Genomic DNA, 22197 nt, shown 5'->3' on the forward strand with positions numbered 1-22197 from the left:
TGTATTTTTAGTAGAGACGGGGTTTCACCGTGTTAGCCAGGATGGTCTCATCTCCTGACCTCGTGATCCTCCCGCCTTGGCCTGCCAAAGTGCTGGGGTTACAGGCGTGAGCCACCGCGCACAGCCAGGAAAGACAATTTTGAAGCTGAAGTTTGACTTTGGAAAGGCTGTTAAATGTTATAGGTTTAAAACACTTGATATTATGAAATAGAATTCCAGATTACCGTAAGTTATTTATTTTTCCAAAATGACTCAAATTTTAAAGAAGCAAAAACCTTTTATAACCCTTTACAAATTTTGCTAAAAAGTGGATTAGCACCTTAGGAAAACCTTGTTATGCTTTTATTTCAATGCTCAATTTACAGAAAAACTATAAATACCTTTTACTGAATTTAGTCAATATGCTTACACAGCCTCTTCTGGAAGATTCATTTCCACCATTCTTCCACCACTTCTTTGAACCTTCAGCTTTTTCCTATTTTAACTGAAAACAATCCTTTTAGTTTACATTTCCATGCCTCCTTATAACCTTTTACTAAAAAACACATTTTACTGTTTTTACACACTTTGCATGTAAATCTATCTCTAGGAGTTTCCGAGAACTCCTAGCAATTTTTAACTTTAAGGTAAAACTTGGTAAGTTGCTTTAATTGTGTGCTAATTGCAGACAAGCTTTGCCTTCTTAGTTAAGTGTGGTTAGTTCCATCTGTCCCCAGGCCTTACCAATTGTGAAGCCGTCAAGTCAAATAGTTCTCAAAACCCAAAAAGCAGTTTGTAACCTTAAAATACTTAGCAAACCTTGCATGTGATCTGCATTTTACTAATAGTTTTTAGGGCTATTTTATTTCTGAAAGATTAAAGTCACAGGAACTGAAAGTTACCACAGATTTTATCTTCCCTTTAAAAAATATTAGATCCAAGTGGTTATCTTTCTTTAGGCCAAATTAATTAGAGCTCTTTTGACAGACATTACGCACAGTACACACACAGACAGGCAGAAAAAAACCCAGTCGCTGGGTGGGGCGCTTTAAGAGACAGGGCTGGGGGCCAGGCGCAGTAGCTCATGCCTGTTAATCCCAGCTCTTTGGGAGGCCAAGGCTGGCATATCACTTAAGGTTAGGCGTTCAAGACCAGCCCGGCCAACATGGTGAAACCCTGTCTCTATTAAAAATATGAAAATTATCTGGGCGTGGTGGCAGGTGCCTGTAATCCCAGCTACTTGGGAGGCTGAGGCAGGAGAATTGCTTGAACCTGGGAGGTGGAGGTTGCAGTGAGCCGAGATTGTGCCACTGCATTCCAGCCTTGGCAACAGAATGAAACTCCATCTCAAAAAAAAAAAAAAAAAAAAGGAAAGAAAAAAGAAACAGGGCTAGGAAAACAAATATGCAGACATCTAAGCTGGGAGGGCTCATGCCCTCAGGCTGTATTGCTAAACTAAGCCTTGCCAAGCAGTTACCAGCCATGCCCTCAGGACGTAAAACAAGATGGAAGCTTGATTTCACGACAAAAACTTTGCGGCGAATACAGTGATAGTTGGGGGTTGGGGAGTGGGCGCTAGCCTAGTAAAACAACTTCTAAAAGGAAAAAAAAAAGCTTTAAAAGTTAACTTGCTGACAGGGTAGCGAAGGGGAAAGAAAATAAACAGTTTAAAAATGCAACCTCTTATTCATAGGCAAGTGGTTCCTCCACCAGGGAGACAAGTTTAAGCTTAATTACTGTCTGATGGAGTTAAACCCCCTGACAGGGAAGGGGAAGGCTGGGGCAGCCCACAGTGGCTGTGAACCAGCCAGCCAGCTGTGCAGGACCCTTGGGCCATGGGTCCCAGCCCCAGCAGGGAGCGGGGAGTGGAGGGAGCTGCTGCTTACCGGTGGGCCCCAAAAAAGGAAGGAAAAGGCCATGAAAAGGCCAGGCAGCTACGCGAGGTGGAGGCGTGGCTTCCTCCACACTCAGAAGTCTGAAGATTAAAAGGCTGAGAAGCAACAGTGGGAAGCTTTGAGTCCCCATTTCACTCAGGGCTTCTGGAGCCTCCACTTTGCTGCAAAAATGTTGCACGACTTTTCCTTAGTTCATCTAAAGATGGGGTTCTTGTCCATCTCATGGCCATGAAAATTTAGGCTCTCAGACCAGTTTAAAGGATGAGTAAAGAAAAGTTTTACTGGGTGAAAAGGAAAAAAAAAAGAGGGAAACAGGTACTCTCTCAGAGTCCCTCCCCCAGACCACTTCCGGCCAGAGGGTTAGAATCCCAGGTTCCACACAGGAAGAGGAGGGGCCAGGCTCAGGCTCCTCCCTGCTGCAAACGTCATGACCTTCCCTAGGTTCCAGCTCAGTGGGCAAGCTGGTTGGAGCTTCTCCACTGGACCCTCTCCCACAGGCTGTTTCAGAAGGTAAAGCCAAATTTTAATTATATGGAGTTTGGATACCTATGGGAAATTCTACTAGAGTTGTCCAATAGGAAGCTTTTCTTGGCTGGTAATATTCATCTCACAGTCATCAATATAAAATTTTAGTGAAAACTAATAGAGTGGGTGAAATCACCTACTATGCAATACAGCTATTTCAGTGGGAAAAGAAAGAACTGTGAGAAATAACATTTCATAAGTTTGAAGAGGAAGAGAAAAACATTAATTAAACAGCCACTAAAGAAATATTTGTTGTTTTTACTGTAGGTAAGGCCCTATGCTAGGCCCTGAGGTTATCTCTTTAAATATGAATCCCAGGCCAGAAAGAGAAAACAAGTGATACAGATAATTAATTGCAGCTGTGTTAACTGCTCTAAGGTAAAATTGCAGGGTAAGTAAGTGATACTGCAAAGAAAGGGAATTTCTTCTAGTCTGGGAAGCTTCTTTTAAAGTAGTGGAATTAGAGAAATTAGTGGTGATTGATGTTAATTAGAAGAAGATATAGGACAAGTGAAGTTGCAGTCTCAGGAACTTAGACTTTATTCTATAGGCAGTAAGGTAGTCATGGAGAAGAAAAATAGATGTGAACCAAAATTCATATCAAAATGATTAATTTATGAGAATTCAATGAGAAATCAGTGAAGTTATAAATCTCTAGCTGGGATTGAAGAAAGAGGAAGATGCCTTAAATTAAAATAAATATATATATATATATAGCAACTTTGTATTTTCTGACCTATATCACGCAAGCAGCCCACAATTAGTATGCAATAAAGAGAATTTTCTGAAGAATCACGGACTCATGATATCTACATTCGGACCGGTTTATTGTGGCTTGAAAAAATAGAAAACAAGTGCCTTTGATAAGTTTCCTAAATAGCTAACTAATGCATTTTAGGAGGTTCTTTCATCCCTTAATATAAAGTACAAATTGCGTTTAATGGAAGAACAATGAAACATGAAATTCAAAATAATTACAAAGTCCACTATGAGAATGAAGTTAGGTTATCATCTACTGAATAACTTATCAAATGATGTTACAATATCTTAGAGAAAAAGAGTACAGTTGCAGTTTTCCAATGCAGTCAGATAAGAAATATAATGAATAGAAGGAATGCAGGCTTTTATATTTGTGATTAGACCACAGAAGAGAAATTAAAGGAAAGTAGTGAATGCTGCAGTACGAATAAATAAAACCTCTGGAGACCAGATTACAAGTAACCATCTTGCTGTGAACACCAAGTCACACACAAGAAGTGAAGTAATACACCTCTGCCATCTCAGGGGCCTGTCACCCAATGTTAGGTGACATCATGTGTGTTATTAATCCAAGGCTTGGAAAGCCTTTTAAAATGCTTTGGTATTTGTTTCAAAAAGATAGTATTAAAATTGGTAAGTAATTGACCATGATTTCTAATTTTTTTTATAAAATGTTATTCACAAGCTGTCTGCTTATGCTGGCATTGCAAAACAGCAGTATATATTTATTACACAATAATACATTTATGTATTAATAAGTAGCATTTTGAAAACATTTATGGAAAGAGAGCTGGAACCTTCTGCTGGGTCGTGATGACTGGGTTTATCTTGCTTGTTGTGCAGGACAGAGAGAAACATGTTTATGCTAATCATTAAGCAATGAAAAAAAATAGAGTCATGAGCAGGTAATCTCACCTGGATCAACATAATAAATGTCAGAATTGGGTGGGGAACACAGGAAAGGCAAAAAAGAATATGATTTTGGCCGGGCACAGTGGCTCACGCCTGTAATCCCAGCACTTTGGGAGGTCGAGGCGGGTGGATCACGAGGTCCGGAGATGGAGACCATCCTGGCTAACACAGTGAAACCCCGTCTCTACTAAAAAAGTACAAAAAATTAGCCGGGTGTGGTGGTGGGCACCTGTAGTCCCAGCTACTCTGGAGGCTGAGGCAGGAGAATGATGTGAACCCGGGAGGCGGAGCTTGCAGTGAGCCAAGATTGTACCACTGCACTCCAGCCTGGGCAACAGTGCAAGACTCCGTCTCAAAAAAAAAGGAAAAATAAGAAGTTTTTCATCACACACAGAATCTTAAAATCCCAGTCTTTCAATCTGTAAGTCTAACACTAAATGGTTTGGATTCTCCATCAGTTTCTTTCTGGTTCTTTGATTGGATATTTACTAGCACAGTATCCAGGAGGAAGACACTTATCATTCATTACATGCCTTCTGAGTATGTTACAATATGGAAAATTTAGTATTAGAATTTAGATAGGTTTTCTTTCTGGAGTTTATAATCTAGAGTTTCTATATTTTGATTGGTTACTTAGAATTTGGTAAGCACCTATGCTATGTCTGTTTGTATCCAGTGAGTCAAATAGATATAGTTTTTGCTTTTACCTTTACTTGGGTCCTAAAAACATAAATGCAAACATGTTTGCCAAAAAATGTTTATAGTTTTTTATTTTATTTTATAGCTGGAAACTTTTGTTCAGCTGTCCCACGGCTATGGAAAATATTGTACTTTAAAATATTTGTGTGCTGCCTTTAAGCAAAATTTTGACAGATTCTATCTTTACACAGCCATACCTTCCTTGAATCAATCCACACCCTACTAAGTTTGCCTATTTGTCATTTTGAAACAGGAACAGCCGGGAAAGGGGTAGAACATCATCAAACCATTACATCTTTTCTAACTCCAACTATTCACCTTTTCCATTTTAAATATTTTTACTAATTTAGTAGCCACTCAGACACTAGATACAATATTTTAGCCTTTATTTTTGGGTTCCAAATTTCCATTAAAATTTTTGACTTCTTTTAACTGCATGACTTTAATATTTTTGTGATTATATACATGTGTGGATATAAATCCATGTGTACTTCTTCCACACTTATATTCTCCTTTCTTTTGCTACTGCCCAACACACAGTTTATAAAAATTTCTTAGTGAATGTGTAGGATAATAGTTTTTCTCTTCTAGTAGTTTCGTAGTTTAAAACTCCCAGTTATATGCTCTTTATTATTTATTAATTTTTCCACCTGCTTCTGACAGATTCAAAATATCAAAGTTATAATGGTACTGACTTTAAAATCACATTATTCATTAATATAATTTCCCTTTTGTTCTGAAAGAAACAGTTGTTTCTCAATATGTCATTTGTGTATCTACATCATTGGTAATAACACTTATTCATTATGATATTAATAACATTATTATAGCTAACATTTATTGAATTCTTAGCTCAGACCACGCTTAGGTTTATAAATTTGATTTTACATTCCTCAACTTTTCCAACTGTCCTCAATATTAAGACTAAGCACTATGAGAAAAATAAAGAATGAGTCTGCAGATTCCACCCAAGGTAGGAAAATGAGGACCAGAGGTACATATTCTTTTATTTCCCTTCTCCAATGCCTATTCTTGAGAAATAGAAACTCTATTATACATTCTACTTACATGAAACAACCCTTTTATTAAATCCTGTTTAATAAATCTCTCTTAAAGAACTGAAAAGAGCCGTTAATAAATCCATAACATAATTTCACACATCCTTTCTTAGGTTCATAAAAGAGAACATGCTCTACAAAGGTTAATCACACACACACACAGACACACACACACACACACAATCTGGTCCTAAACTATTTCTGTGTCTTGGAAAATGTGTCTCAGAGTTGCAGAATCCTTTCAGTGACCTGAAATAGAGACCTTGACAATGTAGCCCTGAAAATCCATTATGAATGTAAAAGGAATAAATGTAAAAAGCAGAGTTTATAATTCTTGCAACGTTGATGCCAAGTTCTCCTCTGTTCACATATTTCTAATGATTGTCTTAGTAAACAGAGCTGAGTTAATATGTGCTCTTGGGATTTCACCTCCTGGCCTCAATCATATTTCTCCCAAGTGGTATGTTTTTTAGTGTGAAGACTCTTAGAAAATGTCTAATAAGATGCAGTTTACAGAGTTTTCAGTTCACTTTTTTTCCTCTAGCTTGTGGGGGTCTTGAGAAATGGAAAAAGGAATTAACATTATTCTAAAACATAAAGGGATCTCACGTAAAGATGCAATAAATGTTAAAGTAAAATGCATGCATCACTTAGTAAATACACCAGAATCACGTTAATGCATTTAAAAGAAAACTTTTGCAAAACTTAGATGTTTTTGTTGCATGCCTTCAGGCTCCTAGTCTTTACTCATCTTTTCCCTGAAACCAGTTTTTAAGAGTCAGCTTTCAAGAGGCAGAATTTCACTTTTAAACAATTTAATTAAATTAGGGGTTTGCAAACTATTAGCTGCCTACCAAAGACCACTGCTAGTAAGTAAATTTATTGGAACACAGCCATGCCCATTTGTTTATGCAGTGTCTATGGTTGCTTTAATGCTCTAATAACAGAGTTGAGTAGTTGCAACTGAGATTGTATGCTTCAAAAAGTCTAAAATAGGCTGGGCATGGCGGCTCATGCCTGTAATCCTAGCACTTTGGGAGGCCGAGGCGGGTGGATCACCTGAGTTCAGGAGTTGGAGACCAGCCTGGACAACATGGTGAAACTCCATCTCTACTGAAAATACAAAAATTAGCCAGGTGTGGTGGAGCATGCCTGTAATCTCAGCTACCTGGGAGGCTGAGGCAGGAGAATTGCTGGAACCCCGGAGGCGCAGGCTGCAGTGAGCCAAGATCGCACCACTGCACTCCAGCCTGGGCCACAGAGCAAGACTCTGTCTCAAAAAAAGAAAAAAAGTCTAAAATATTTACTGTTTGACTCTTTATAGAAAATTTGCCAACACTTTGTGTAGAAGATGGAAACTAATTAGTCTCTGCCAATTATGAGCAATTATTAACATGGTATTAAATGATTTGTAATAGTTGGGCTTTGAAGTCCCATATCTGCATTCTTTAAGAATACCTTCCTTCAGCTGGGCACGGTGGCTCATGCCTGTAATCCCAACACTTTGGGAGGCCGAGGCAGGCAGATCACGAGATCAGGCGATCAAGACCATTCTGGGCAACATAGTGAAACCCCGTCTCTACTGAAAATACAAAAATTAGCTGGGCGTGGTGGTGCATGCCTGTAATCCCAGCTACTTGAGAGGCTGAGGCAGGAGAATTGCTTGAACCCAGAAGGTGGAGGTTGCAGTGAGCCGAGATCGCGCCATTGCACTCCAGCCTGGCGACAGAGCGAGACTCCGTCTCAGAGAAAGAAAACAAAAAAAAGGATACCTTCCCTCCACTGGCTACACTGCTTGTTTGTAATTATAAGCTAAAACAGCATGGCATTTATGAGTAAGTAAAATTTCACATTGGACACTCCCCTATCACTTAAAATACTGTCTTTGAGATTCCTTCAGTACTTCTTTGGTTGCAGAATTTATTACCATCTTCAGTATTTTTAATTGTATCTGAGTGAATTAACAAGAATCTCATCAAAAGAAATATAGTCAATGAGCTTTAAGATAGCTTCCTTTTTGTTTTGTTTTTTTTTTAAAAAGAAACACACACTGAATGAAGCTAATTTCTCTTGAATGTGAGTGTTCCCTAGAAACTTTCACACCATCCTATGCTGTATTTACATGTTGATTAGATGCTTCACTTGCATGTAATTTTCCTGAAGAAAATTTATTTTGCTGTGTTGATGATTCTTTTTCAACTAGAATTATTAGGGGAATATAGTCGGGCCCTAAAAATAAAAGATGACAGGTGTTCAGGCAACCACGACAAATTTAAATGGCATGATTACTTCTCTGTGGTAGATGATTTGTTTTTTGTCTGAAATAACACAATTACATTGCGTTCTACTTCCATCTATAGTTACATCAAAGAGAAGATAAAAGAATAAATTAAGCTTGTTTCAAGTACATTTTGGATAATAATTGCAGAGGACTTGAAAGTTGGCAGGCCAGTTGAAATGTGCCCAAAATTCACTAAAACTAATATCTAATATTTTGAGGATTTTGACTTGACATATATTTTAACTCTCCATCTATTTTCCAAGTGTTTTTGAACAAGCTCCAAATCTCCATTTAGAATAATGAGCAATAAGGAATTTTTTTCTTTGCCTTATAATCCAAGGGTATAGATAAGAAAAGCTCCTACCCAGATCATTTCCCCCTAAAGATTCTATCCTTAGACTTTGCTTCCCACTTAAATGTCTAACTCATCCTTTCCCAGTTCTGATTCTATATTAGAAGCACCTTGTGATGTTCAAAAAAACAGTGACATTCAAGCCCCATGCATACCTCAGCGATTTTGATTGAGTTTATCTGGGGTAAGGCCAAAACATCAATTTTTTAAAAGATCCCCTTGTAATTCTAATGTACACTAGGGTTGAAAACTGCTGCTCTGAATGCCTTAGTAGCTAAATAGGTAGATCCTATGAAATGACAAACCCAGGGGACTGTCAGTAGGAGCCAAGTATGAAGTTTCTGATGGAGGTTTGAATGAGCTTGAAATAGCAAAGCAATAGATGGAAATTTAGTTTCTCGTACTGGATGTGAGCAATTAGAATTCACTTCCCAAATACCACACAGGCATACCATTTGTCATATGGTTTCACGCTTAACCAATACCTGCTTGTGGCTTAATGAATATAAATGAATATGAATATAAACTGACTAATTGTGCAGAGGGTAGTAATGATTTGTCCACTATGTGCTTTTATCATAATAATGAATTTAAATGGCTATCATAATTCTTGAGGCTAGAAGTAATTAATACATTTCAGACTGTGAACATAGATGGGACCTAGGATATAAGAATAAGAAAAGTTATTATTTCTCATCAGTGGACATCTTTAAGAATGAGGCAGTCATATGCCTTTCCCGGAATAAGAAAGAAAGAAGCTTCAGTGAAGACAAGAGGTTGAATTTTGTCGATAACCATCAAGGGTTCCTCCTATCATGTGTGTCTCTTGGGGTAGAGGGAAGATAAACAGTGTGGTAGAGTGAAGTGCTTCACCTGTAGCTTTAGCTGGATGGTCCAATCTTGTGACGAGGCTCTTGGATATTTCTAGGGAACATACAGTGAGAGTAATGACCTAAGGGGATTATAGGCTAGGGGATGGAAATAAGATCTCTCCAAACCAGCTTGATTCTTTCCACAAATGTAATTAGGTAAATTCCAAAATCTTGATATTTTATCTTTCATCATGAAAAAATTTATCCATAAGCCTGAAAGTCATTTATTCATTCCTTTATTCAATTCAATCTATAGCTGTTTTCTATAATTTTTTCCCAACTATATGTCATTATCAATATTGAAATTTCTAACATGCTTAATCCTATTATTAGCCTTCTTTCCTTCATTTCTTTGTTCATTTCTTCTTTCCCTCTCTTTGTCCTTTTTTTAAAAAAAATCTCTGTTCTCAGTTTTTCTGTTTTTTAAATTACAAAATTAATACATCCTGTTGTAACAGGAAAACCAATACAATACAAAGATGTAAAGATGACAATTATCATACCCATCTGTCCCAGGTGATCAACATTAGAAGCGTGGCATTTTTCTTTCTGCATGATTAGTTTACTTAAGCTGTTGCCACACTTTTCGTTTTCTATTTCCTTCAGGGGCAAGAATATTTCCTAGAGCAGCAACTAAGCAAACAGCTCTATAGTGAAGTACTAAAATTCAGGCTCCTAGATTTAGAATGCTTGTTTGAATCTTTCCTCCACTATCCACTATAAAGGAAGCAACTTAAGCTTGAAAGATTCCATTTTTTTCATTTGTAATATGAAAATACTAGCCTAACTTCATCATAAAGAGGCTGTGAGGATTTATGTGTGGTAATGCATATAAAGTATTAAGATGTGATATGGCATCTAGACAACTACAAATAAAGGATGATTTTTATTACCAATCAGCTTTTATGCTGATTATCTCATGCATTTTAGAAAAGAGAACATTTCCAAGTTGTTTTTCTCCAATCTGTGCGAGAAATATTTTCCAATGTGCTAAGCCTACAGCAAGAGCCCACAGGAGCTGAGTGGGACCAGAGCTGTTACAGATTTATTTCAGGGAATTGCTTGACTTAAAGTTGAATGTGAATGGGTAATTTAAAATCATTCTGTGTAGCAGGACATTGAAACTAAAGATAGATATTTGTGCTGATGGCACTACATCATGACTGTTTTTCAGATATTTTATGTACAAGGGAGGGGTTGGGTGTGTGTGGGTGTGGTGATGTGTCCTTCTCACCTGCGTAAATAAGCAGGTCCAGGGAGAAAGCAATGACCAGCCAAATCCGAAGTACTCAAGTTATTCTTTTTCTCAAGCCTTTTCTTGAGAAAAGCTTGTACATTATCTTTCAGGGGAGATAGGCATCAATTGCTAAGGCATTAAATACTCTGTTCTCTGTGGCTAGGTATATATCTTATACTCAGTGCTAAATATATAGTAGAGTCTCAATAAATACGAATGAAGAAATGGATGGATAAATGGATTAATGACTAACTGGAAGTTTGAATAAAAGGTGTGGTCCTCCCATTGCATTCCTCTTGTCTGCTGAAGAGACCAAGAAAGAGCACACAAGGCTGTGCTTAAAACACATTTTTAACTGGCTGGGCGCACTGGCTCACGCCTGTAATCCCAGCACTTAGGGAGGTTGAGGCCGGTGGATCACAAGGTCAGGAGATTGAGACTAGCTGAGACCATACTGGCTAAACGATGAAATCCCGTCTCTACTAAAAATGAAAAAACAAAATTAGTGAGGCATGGTGGCAGGCACCTGTAGTCCCAGCTACTTGGGAGGCTGAGGAGAGAGAATGGTGTGAACCCGAAAGGCGGAGCTTGCAGTGAGCCGAGATCACGCCACTGCACTCCAGCCTGGGTGACAGAGCGAGACTCCAAAACAAACAAACAACCAACAAAAAAACACATTTTTAGTGTCAATGAGAATGTTTTTAAGACACCCTTATTCTTAAATTGTCTCTAAGTTTCCTCATCTTTAAATTGAAGCTCATAGTTTCTCGGTGTTACAGTGCATGGTTTACTTGGGACAATGTGTGTGTAATTTTTTTCATATTGTACTTATTAAATGGGTAATTATGAAAATAAAATAGAGTGTTAGGGTGCGCTAAAAGTTAAGCTTTACATATTCTGACACAATGTGAAAGGTTACAAAATATTTGATGAATGAATGAGTGAATGAATAAATGGGTAGGTGAAAACTTCTTGATAAAATTAAATTATGGCCCAGCTTCTGCTAATTCACACAAAGTCCAGAATTACTGGTGAAGGATGACTACACACTTATACAAGGTGTCATCGCACAATAGCTGAAGACTAAATCTATCCCCATAACCCTGGTTGGTTGGTTTGTTTTTTGGTATGACTCCAGACAAAATTAATAGAAATTTGTTTTCTCTCTGGCAAAGTACCTACATTATAACCTCAAATTTGCTTCTTTATTCACAAAGCCTGAAATATTTAATATGTGCTCTGCATAGGAAATGTTTTCTAACTCTCACTGTACTATAGGCTCCAAGACTGCTGGGCCAAGTCTGAGGTTATCTACTTAGTACCTCACTCTCTGCCTGATTTATTATTGAGAAAAGCTTGTGCATTACCTTTCAGGAGAGTAAGCACTCCCTCAATGACTCTTCAATGAATGAATAAACAAATATATAAATGTATTCTTCACTCTACTCCCAATGTCATAGGCACTAATCTTCAATACAGAAAGTATTTATTATCAGAGTTCAGGAAAACAGACATTTTACATTTTACTAAGAAAAAATAATTTAAAAATTATAACTGCATTATTAAATGCAAATTGTTTAAAAAACATTTTAGAAGCATAGTGTGTATAAAGATGAATTATTTTCTTGTTATCTGCAGAGGTAGAATGTACTTCTCCGACTTATGGTTGAGATTCTAGCTGGTCTACTTCCGTATGTGGATATTGCAGGAAAGATGATATTCACGGGCTGAAAAGCCTTCTTGTCAAGGATGGAGTTTACCTGGGAGCGTTTCTCTTTTGGCTGGTCCTTTCTTTTGCTCTTAAAAAATTTCAGGTGGGGAGAACTGCATATCCAACTATGCTAACGAACCCGCAGAGGAGTCTTTCAGCTTCACGCTGTGTAGTGTTCACAGTGTGGAAAGACTTTCACTTAATACAATTATTTGGTCTGTAAGAGCCATGTGACTTAAGTGCTTTCAAGATTCTCAGTATAAGTAGAACAGAGTCGATTTAAGTGCATGTGCCCTTTATGGCTATTTATAAACTCTATCAGCATCCATTTTTATGTTTCTTTCTCCTTTTGTTTTTGTGGTTGAAAATTTCCTTTTGCTATTTTGTCTGATTTCCTGTAGTCTTTTAATATAAATCACATCAAATCTTTTTTTTTTGAAGTAGGTAGGATAACCAGAATTTCTAAATATGATATAAACTATGTTTATAATCTTACTCCTGAGACATTTCTGAATTAAGTAATTTTTTTCTTCCCTGAATCAATCAATATATGCTGATTTCCCAGTCCCCCTCCACAATATTCATGGTATTCAGAGTAAGAATACTAATGGAAGGCCACAAACCATATTTCTAAATAGCTAAAAGTTATAAATAAGCTAATATACTGTTAAATAAAATGCATTCTGTCTCCCTACATTGACAAATATATGCCTTTATTCTGGCCTGGAAGGCAGGTATGAACTTAGCTTTCTTGAGCTCTCAGAATGGAGTGACTCAGGGAGGGCCATGCCAAACCCTTGCCACCCTTTCTTCCCCTTCTGTTCCATGCAGCTCTTGCTGGAACCACCAAGACACAAAATCTCCCACCTCCACCACAATACCCTTTGGCCATCCTGCAGGGCTTTGAATATGCTATAATCTGTCTTAATTTGACCCAGAAATGTTTGGGCAAACAAATCTCAAGCCCTAGCAGACTAGCATGTGGACTAACATGTGGGTACAGGCTCTAGTGGACATGTTCTTTTGATGCTGTGGTTTCACCCAGTTCGTGGCATAACCAGAAGAAGGCCAGGATGGGCCCTCTAAATTCACAGGATTTTGGCACAGTCTTCTTTTATTCATATAGAAGGGAAGTACTTTGTCACGTAATGGAAAGAACATTGACTTTGAAGTAAACTGTAGCTTCAAATTTCAGCTCAGAGTTTTATTAAGACTATGATGCTGGTAAAGTTGCCCAAACTGTCCTACCTTTGGTTTCCTTATCTGCCTACTTTATTATAGTTTCAGTGAGAGAGTAAACAAGATAATGGATGCAAAGCATTGGCACAGTGTTTGATGTCCAGTATATGTTTAAAAAAAAGTTGGTTCTTTTTACTATTACACAACTAGTAAATATTTAGTAAATTATTGACTTTTTTTTGTTGATTTCATTTTATTGATTATAAATCTTTACTCATACACCTCTGTAATTCACAGGAAGTGGCTTTAGTCTTACTAAATCAAAACTGTTTCAGTTTTTGTAATAATGTGAGCTGAGGTTCTCTTCTGGAACTTCAGTTTTCATGATTGTGTATATAAGTCCTGGCATTTGACTGGCTTCATCTGCTTACTTCTCACTTTTTGATAAACTGATACCTAGTTCAGATTGATATCTGGCTGCATTGGGACCTGTTTGATCTTGGAATAAGAGCCCAATAATAAATCAATATTCCACGGAGTCTTTTGGGTTTGATCTAGGTGAAAAATCTCTTTTATCATCAGGATTCTTTGATATAAGTGACCATCTGGTCTTTTGATGTGCCAAATGCCCAGAATGGGAGAGTCTCAACAAACTAGCAAGTCCAATTTTGGCTTTCTGGAGGTGAAGAAGTAAATGACTTTTAGGTAACTGGGAACCACATACATATGTGAATCAAGACTTGTTTCTTTCTTCTTTTGTATCCTCAAGTTGCTCTATCAGCATATATCAGTCAGTAAACCATTGGTTTCAGATTTATTTCTTGTAGTTATTTTATTTTCCTGTACCTTACAACTCATTTTTATGTATTATGACTAATAACCCCCTTTTAGATTTTGCCAGTACTTTTCACATTTATTAACAACAATGACAAAAAAAAGTAATAAATACACATTATGGACTAGGGTGTATAAGGCATGGAGATATAACGTGAAAAATATAGAGCTATGATCTAGTGGGAGATGCTCATGTTTATATTAGGAAAACTACACAGGAAAGACTTCTATCTCACACTTAGGTGTACAAAAAACACTCTGAAGAAAATAATACTTAAAGAATAATAGAAGGAGGGTGTGTGGAGAAAGAGAAAGTGGAGGGGGAGGAATGAGAAAGTAGTAAATAAAAGGAATTGGAAAATAGAGGAACAGAAAATGTTACAGGCAGAAGAGTATGTTTTGTAAATCCTTGATGTGATGGGCACTGTATAAGCTCTCTATGGTTGAGTAACAAATTATGTTTATACTTAGAGGCTAGAAACAACAATAACAACAAAGACAGTTTTCGTGCATCAAGAATCCAGGCATGTATTGGCTGGATCCTCTGGCTTCAGGGTCTCACAATGCTACAGTTAAGTTGTTGGGCAGGGCTGCAGTCATCTCTGAGCTGGACTGGTAAGGAATTCACATTCAAGGTCATTAATAATGTCTTGACCAAGTTTCGGTCTTTCATCATTTGTTGGGCTGAGAGTCTCAGTTCCTATTTCATCTGGCTGTTGATCAGAAAAATTACTTCCTTGCTACATGTGCCTTTCCATAGAGCATCTCACAGTTTGGTAGCCGGCTTCCATTAGGGCAAGAAATGAGAGAGTAAGGCAAGCAAGATGGAAGCTAGAGTCTTCTTGTAACTTAATTTCGGAAGTGACATCCCATCTTTGCCATATTCTCTTTGATAGAAATGTGTCACTAAGTCAAACCCACACTCAAAAGAAGGGAATTATAGAACATCATGAATAGCATGAGGCAAAGATTTTTAGGGACTGTTTTAAAGGCTGCCTACTATAGGCAGTAGAGTATATTTAAGGAACTGACACTACTACTGTATGTTTGGAGCATAATAGTGATAAAGTGAAGGGAAATTAGACTGGATAGCTAAGCATTAGCCAGACTGCAAAGGGATTTAGAAGTCATGTTAAGGATTTGGTGTTTCATTGTAAGAGCAAGAGTTTAAGCTGACAATGACATTATCATATCTGCATTTTAGAAAGTTACTTTGGTTGTAGTGTGGAGACTGGAATGTGCTGGGTTGTGTTTGAGGCTGCTACGATAATCTAGCTGATAAAAGTTAGTGGCTGTTTAGAGCATTAGAGTAAGAATAGAAAGAAGTTGTTGAACTCAAGAGATTATCTGGTCACAAATTCAAAAGATACAGCAGAGTATATATTAGGTGGCAAGGGAAAGGTGAATTAAGGATGAAGCTATTTCTTACTTGAGGAAATTATTGAAATGTAGTTTCATTCATTAATTGTGTTTGGGTAGTAGGTAAAGTCATTACTCTTATGAGATCTGTACAAATTTGAAAAACTGTGAGACATCAAACTGAAGATGGCCAGTAAACATTTGAAAACATGATCCGGAGCTCAGAAGAAAAAACTGGGTTACAGTTAGGGATATAAAAGTCACGTGAATCTTAGTTGGTACTTCGTTGATTAGAGTGTATGAAATTATAGAGAGAGGGATCAGCACCAGACAGAGGTGTTCCAGCATGGAATGTTTTGACAATAGCAAGTAAAAAGGTGGATTCATGTGGGAAGTAACAAGAAGGAGGCTGAAAAAGGGCCAGGTTATGCAAAGCTTTGAAATCAGCAGTTAGACGTTTGGACCTTTTTTGTTAATGAAAATTGGAGACATCATTTTGTTTGTTGATATGTGTTTTAAGAATGGGAACGACATAATTGCATGTATTATAGATAAGCAGTCTGTGTGTGATTTGTGTGTGTGTGTGAGGTGTTATAGGAGTCTCTGTTCATGCTCATATAGGCCAAGTAAAGACTAGATCAACCATATATCCTCTTTTGATGTTGCTAATGTCTGAATAAGCTCATTGGAACACTCGTTCTCTAATTATTGACTGTTTCATCAAAAGAGTTGTTATCTTCAATATAGAAGCTGTCACAATATTTTTAAGATATTGAATGAAAATGCATTTGCTATCAGCTTATTCTTCTGAAAAAAAAAAAAATAGAACACAGAATTCCTGTATACCCTTTACTCACCTTTTCCAAATGATAACGTTTTATATAAATGTAATTATCAAAACTAGGGAATTAACATTTATGCAGTTTTATTTTAAATTTTGTCAATTACTCATGTAATATTTTTTTGGACCAGGATTCAATCTGGAATCCCAATTTTATTTGCAGATACAGTGATTAAATAGTATCATAATAATAATTACAGTTTTTCTTTGAGTCATGAAGAGAAAATTTTCATTTTAATGTATATACTGATATTGTAATGTAATAAAACAGTATATTTGTTTTGGATGCAATTTTGCTTTTCTTTAAGCAAATAAATTCCAGTAGTATACAATTGACTTAGCCTAACTAGAAGCCTTAGAAATATAACCAGTGCCCAGGGCTAATGCAAAGAAAACAGAGAAAAGGCAAGGACATTTTTGTTATTTATTGCTTTTTAACTTTTCATTTTGGAATAATTTTATACAAAAGTCACAAAAATATAACAAGAAATTCCTGCCTCTACTGTTGAGTGCCATTGCTGCCATGGGGGGTTGGGCTTCTCTGGCTTGCTAACTGCTCTAGGGGGTTCAGGCATAACTGATAAGGTACCTCCAATGAAACTGTGACCAGGTGGGCACAAGTTACCACCACATATAACAAGATACCCTTGCCTGCAACATTATGGGAGGATATAAAAAGTCCTTTGAGGGACAAAATCTGTCAAAGCACAAACAACTTGAAGCCAATAGGCTCTCCCTTGAAATGATGCACCACAAGCAAAACAGAAAAAGAAAAGAAGAGTACCTAAATGAAGATGTGAATGGATTCATGGAATACCTAAGGCAGAACTCACAGATGGTTCACGATGGGGAGATGATAGCAATGATCAGGCAGTAAGGGAATAAATTGCAGTTGTTTTAAAGAAAGACAGTCTTATGGGAAGGAAAACAATGAATGACAAGCAGCAAAGAGAAAGACAATCGTATGTTTCCATTGCAGAAAACCTGGTCATACAACTGCAGATTGCCTGGTTGCCCTAGAAAATCAAGATACGGGCACTGGAACGTGTTCTGGGTCTGGGTCTACACAGCGCAAAATAATCAAGGACAGGGCTAAAGTAACCCCGGCTCTTGGTTAATTTCCTTTTGCGAAATGTTTTTTTGTGAGGAAATGAGACAACTGTCCAGATCTTGTCCTGATCATCCCAAAGGACTCTGTGCTAATGGTGGTGGTTGCAAACTTTGTTGCTCTGTGGAATATTTTAAGAAGGATTGTCCTGAAAGTCAGAATCAGATCTTTGGTCACAGTTGATTGCTGGTCAAAGGGAGTGAGTGCAGACTCTGAAGAAATTGGATGACTTAAATCACAGAAATCTAAAACAAAGATACCTAAAATTGTTATTTTTTGATAATGAGTAATTACTGTTGCTACTTAAAACCTCATTGTTACTTTCCAAACAGGACATACTTCACAAATTAGAGCTGGGCACCCTTGGAGTCAAGCCTTTATTGTAGGTGTCAGTATGGTTGAGATGTAGTCAAAAACAGCTTTGTGTATTCTGTCCATTGAGAAGTACTTCTATCACTGTTTGGAGAAAATCACTGAAGGAAATAATAATATTAAATAGAATTTTCTAAAGGAACATATGTTTAACTGATACAACTTAGACATAACTAAGTGGTGATGTAACTGATTGTAACAATCATCTTTTTGAAAATGCAAAATTACACATAAATGTGAATCACCCCTGAGCAAAGATACTGCTTTGCATTTGGAAATGAATTTTTCTTTGTATTATTTTCTTGCTTCAAACTATCGATTTATTATTATAATAGTATAAGTTGCACAAAATCTTTATTTAAAATATATTGAATGAAAATCCATTTATCTGATTATTCTGAAAAAAAACAAAAAAACAAAAAAACAAAAAAACAAAGAGTTCCCAATTCTCAAATACTCTTTACTCAGCTTTTCCAAATGGTAACATTTTATATAAACACAATTATTGAATCTAGGAAATTAACATTTATTCAATTCTATTACAAATTTTGCTAATTATCCATGTTCATTCATTCTTTCTCTCTCTCCCTCTTGCTTTCTCTCCCCCCTGCTTTCTCTTTCTTTCTTTATTTAGACCAGGATACAATTCTGAATTCCATTTTTATTTAGTTTTCATGTACTTTTAGGCTCTTTTAATCTGGAAAAGATCTTCCATCTTCCTTTGTCTTTCATGACTTTTATACTTTTGATTGGCTAAGAATTTGGTAAAATATTTTCAATTTGTCTGATTTTTCTGGTAATTCATGTTATTAATTTTTGGCAAAATATACCAAGAATGATGTGTTCCCTTAAATGTTGGCATTTTTGAAGGATCCCATTTATTAATTATTAGTCTTTTTACCATCAGACTTTTAACAAATGGAGAAATAGTCTTTGGAGTTACACAGGGATCAAAATATATGCTTTGTTATTTATAAAGCTGAATTAGATAATAAACCTTAGACTTTATTCCTTTCTCTTCTGAATTGAGTTAGTCATTCAGGCAATGGCAAAGCAGATAAGTAAACCCAGATGCCTTCTTATGCAGAGGCAGGGACTCTCCAGGTATTTTATTGTAAGGAGGAGAGAAGAGCAAACTCAAATACGTTACACTTACTCGGTAAAATCTATGGGCCAATGCAAGTTACACCATGGTTTTCTTAGTCTTGTTTGTGCTGTTATAACAGAATACCATAGGGTATAAATCAGAGTATAAGTCATCCAATTTTTAGGGAACAGAGATTTATTAACTCATGTTTCTGGAAGCTGGGAAGTCCAAGATCAAGCTGCTGGCCTCTGGTGAGGGCCTGCTTTCTGTGTCATGTCATAGGAGAAGGGCGAAAAGAAGGAGTGTGAGAGAGGCAAAGGGGGCCAAACTCATCTTTCTATAAGGAACTAGCTACCATGATAACAAACCCACTTCAACAATAGCATTAATTTACTTTGCCCTTATCACCTCTCATTTGGCGCCACCTCCCAACACAGTTGCATTGGGGATTAAGTTTCCAACACATGCTTTTTTGGGGACACATTCAAACCATAGCTTTCTGCCCCGGCCCCTAAAATTCATGTCTTTCTTGTGTACAAAATACATTAATTGCATTCCAATAAATTCAAAGTCCTATTTTATTCTAGCACCATCTCAAAAGTCCAAAGTCCATAGTGTCATCTAAATCAGATATAGGTGAGATTCAAGGCACAATTCACCCCAAGGCAAATTCTCCTCCTCTTGTGAGCCTGTAAAATCAAAACAAGTTATCACTCCCAAATGACAATGGTGGGACAGGTATAGGGTAGACATTCCCATTTCAAAAGGGAGAAATAGGCAAGAAGAAAAGGATAACTAGTCCCATGTAACAACATTAAATCTTAGGGCTTTAGAATAATATTCTTTGACTCCATGGCACAGTGGGGTGGGGGTTGGGCTTCCAAAGTTGTGGGCAGTCCTCCCTTTATGGCTTTGCTGGGCTCAGCCCATGCAGCAGCTCTCACATGTTGTAGTATTGTGCCTGCATCTCTCACAGTCCAACACTGCATACTGGTAGATCTATAGTTCTGAGTTCTTGGGGGTGGCCCCACTCCCATGGCTCCATTAGACATTGTCCTTATTGGGACCTGTCTGAGGTTAACTTGTTCTCATGACTCCGCCAGGCATTGCCTTAGTGGGGACTCTGTGGTGGCTTGTACCCCACAGTTCTGCTGGGCACTGTTTTAGCAGAGGCTTTCTGCAGCAGCTTTACCCTTGTAACAAGTCTCTGCCTGCATCCCCAGGCTATCTGGAACATCCTTTAAAATCTAGGTACAGGAAGCCATGCCTGCACAGCTCTTGCATTCTATGCTTCTGCAGAATTAGTACCACGTGGACACTGCCAAGCTTTATGGCTTGTACCTTATGCAGTGGCTGGCAGAGCTGCACCAGGTCCACTTGAGCATTGGCTGTGGCAGCTGAGAAGCGCTGCCCTGGAGTTTGGAGAACAGAGACTTGAGATGGCTTTGGACAGCAAGCCGCAAGTTCCCAGTGATGTCCTAGTGATATGGCTCCAGTGAGTGGAGGAACACCAGGTTCTTTATCTCGTGTCAAATTGGAAAAAACAACACTGACACACATGGAGTGGTTTTAAGGAGTGGAGAGTTTAATAGGCAAGAAAGAAAGGAGAAGAAGGAGGAAGAAGCTCCCCTTTACAGAGATAGAGGGAGGGGAGCTCCAAAGCTGAGAGAAGAGACCCCAAGTGTGGCAGAAACCAGCCAGGTATATGTAGAGGCTGGAGGAAGGTGGTGTCTGATTTGCATATGGCTCGGGGGATTGGTTTGACCAGGCATATCATTCATGTAGCCCGTGAAAAAACTGGCCCTCCCACCCTAGCCTTTAATATGCAAATTCAGGGCTTCATGATATTCTATACGCTTGGCGATATGTGGGGGCAGCCATGTTGCCAGGCAAGGGCAAAAGGACAACGGTGGGAATCACCATGTTGGGTGGACCTAGTTTCTAATGGTCTGCATTTGAATATCAAAGGTTTCCAGCCCGAGTCTAAGAGCCAGGGCTTTTCTGCTAGACAGGAAAAGTTTCTGGAGCTGCTTTAAAAAGAAATAAAAACTTTCCAAGGTCCCCTTTTTCTTTCTATCTGCCTAAAATAATTTCTTAATAATTCCTACCACACTAGTTCTCTCTTTTGATACATTTCCTTCTCACAGGCCTTGGCACTCTGGGCCTTTGATGGTAGGGGCAGCACTGGTGATCTCCAAAGTGCCTTTGGGGTCATTCTCCCATTGTCCTAATGAATAGCCTCTGGCTTTGTTCTATCTGGATTAATTGCCTTATCAAACAGTCCTTGGCCACACTCTCTGTTTCTTCTCCTGAAAATGCCCTTTCATTTTCACAGGGCCAGTCTGAGAATCTCTCAGATCCCTAAATTATATTTCCCTTTTAATTATAAACTTCATCTTTAAATCGTCTTTTTCTTCTCTCATTTTACTATATGTAGTTAAGAGAAGTACACAACACCCAGAAAGCCTTGCTGCTTAGCTATTTCTTCTATCAGATAGCCTCATTCATCACTCTTAAATTCTGCCTTCCACAAAGCCATTAGGCGTGGACAGAATTCAGCCAAATTCTTCACCATTTTATAACAAGGATGTCCTTCACTCAAGTTTCCAATACCTTGTTCCTCACCTGTGTCTCAGACCTTTTCAGAATTGCCTTTACTGTCCATATTTTAATAAATATTTTGATTACAACCACTTAAGTAATCTCTAAGAAGTTTCAGACTTTCCCTACAGCTCTTCTTCTAAGCCCTCACCAGAATCACCCATAATCCTACACTTATGGTAATCTTGGTCTTTCCTAGCTTGCTTTTCTAAATTTTTCTATCCTCTGCCCATTACCCAATTCCAAAGCTGCTCCCATATTTTCAGTTGTTTGTTATAGGACAGCCCCACTTTTCAGTACCAATTTTCACCTTTCTCTATTTTGTGCTGCTGTAACAGAGTACCTGAGACTGGGAATTTATAAAGAGCAGAAATGTATTGGCTCACAGTTCTGGAGGCTGGGAAGTCTAAGATAGAGGCACCAGCATCTAGCAAGAGCTTTCTTGCTTTGTCATCGAGTGTTGGAAGGGCAGACAGGATGAGAGATAGAAAGGCAAAAGAGGGCCAAACTCATCCTTTCATAAGAAACCTACTCCT

The 22197-nt window shown here is 37.8% G+C and overlaps 1 pseudogene; it reads left to right on the forward strand.

The window, feature by feature from the left end:
* Positions 1-14856: 14856 nt before the first annotated feature.
* Positions 14857-17881, forward strand: LOC100444873 (zinc finger CCHC domain-containing protein 9-like; annotated as a pseudogene).
* The last annotated feature ends 4316 nt before the right edge of the window (positions 17882-22197 follow it).

This window comes from Pongo abelii, chromosome 9, assembly GCF_028885655.2.
Source record: "Pongo abelii isolate AG06213 chromosome 9, NHGRI_mPonAbe1-v2.0_pri, whole genome shotgun sequence".
NCBI classification, from domain to species: domain Eukaryota; kingdom Metazoa; phylum Chordata; class Mammalia; order Primates; family Hominidae; genus Pongo; species Pongo abelii.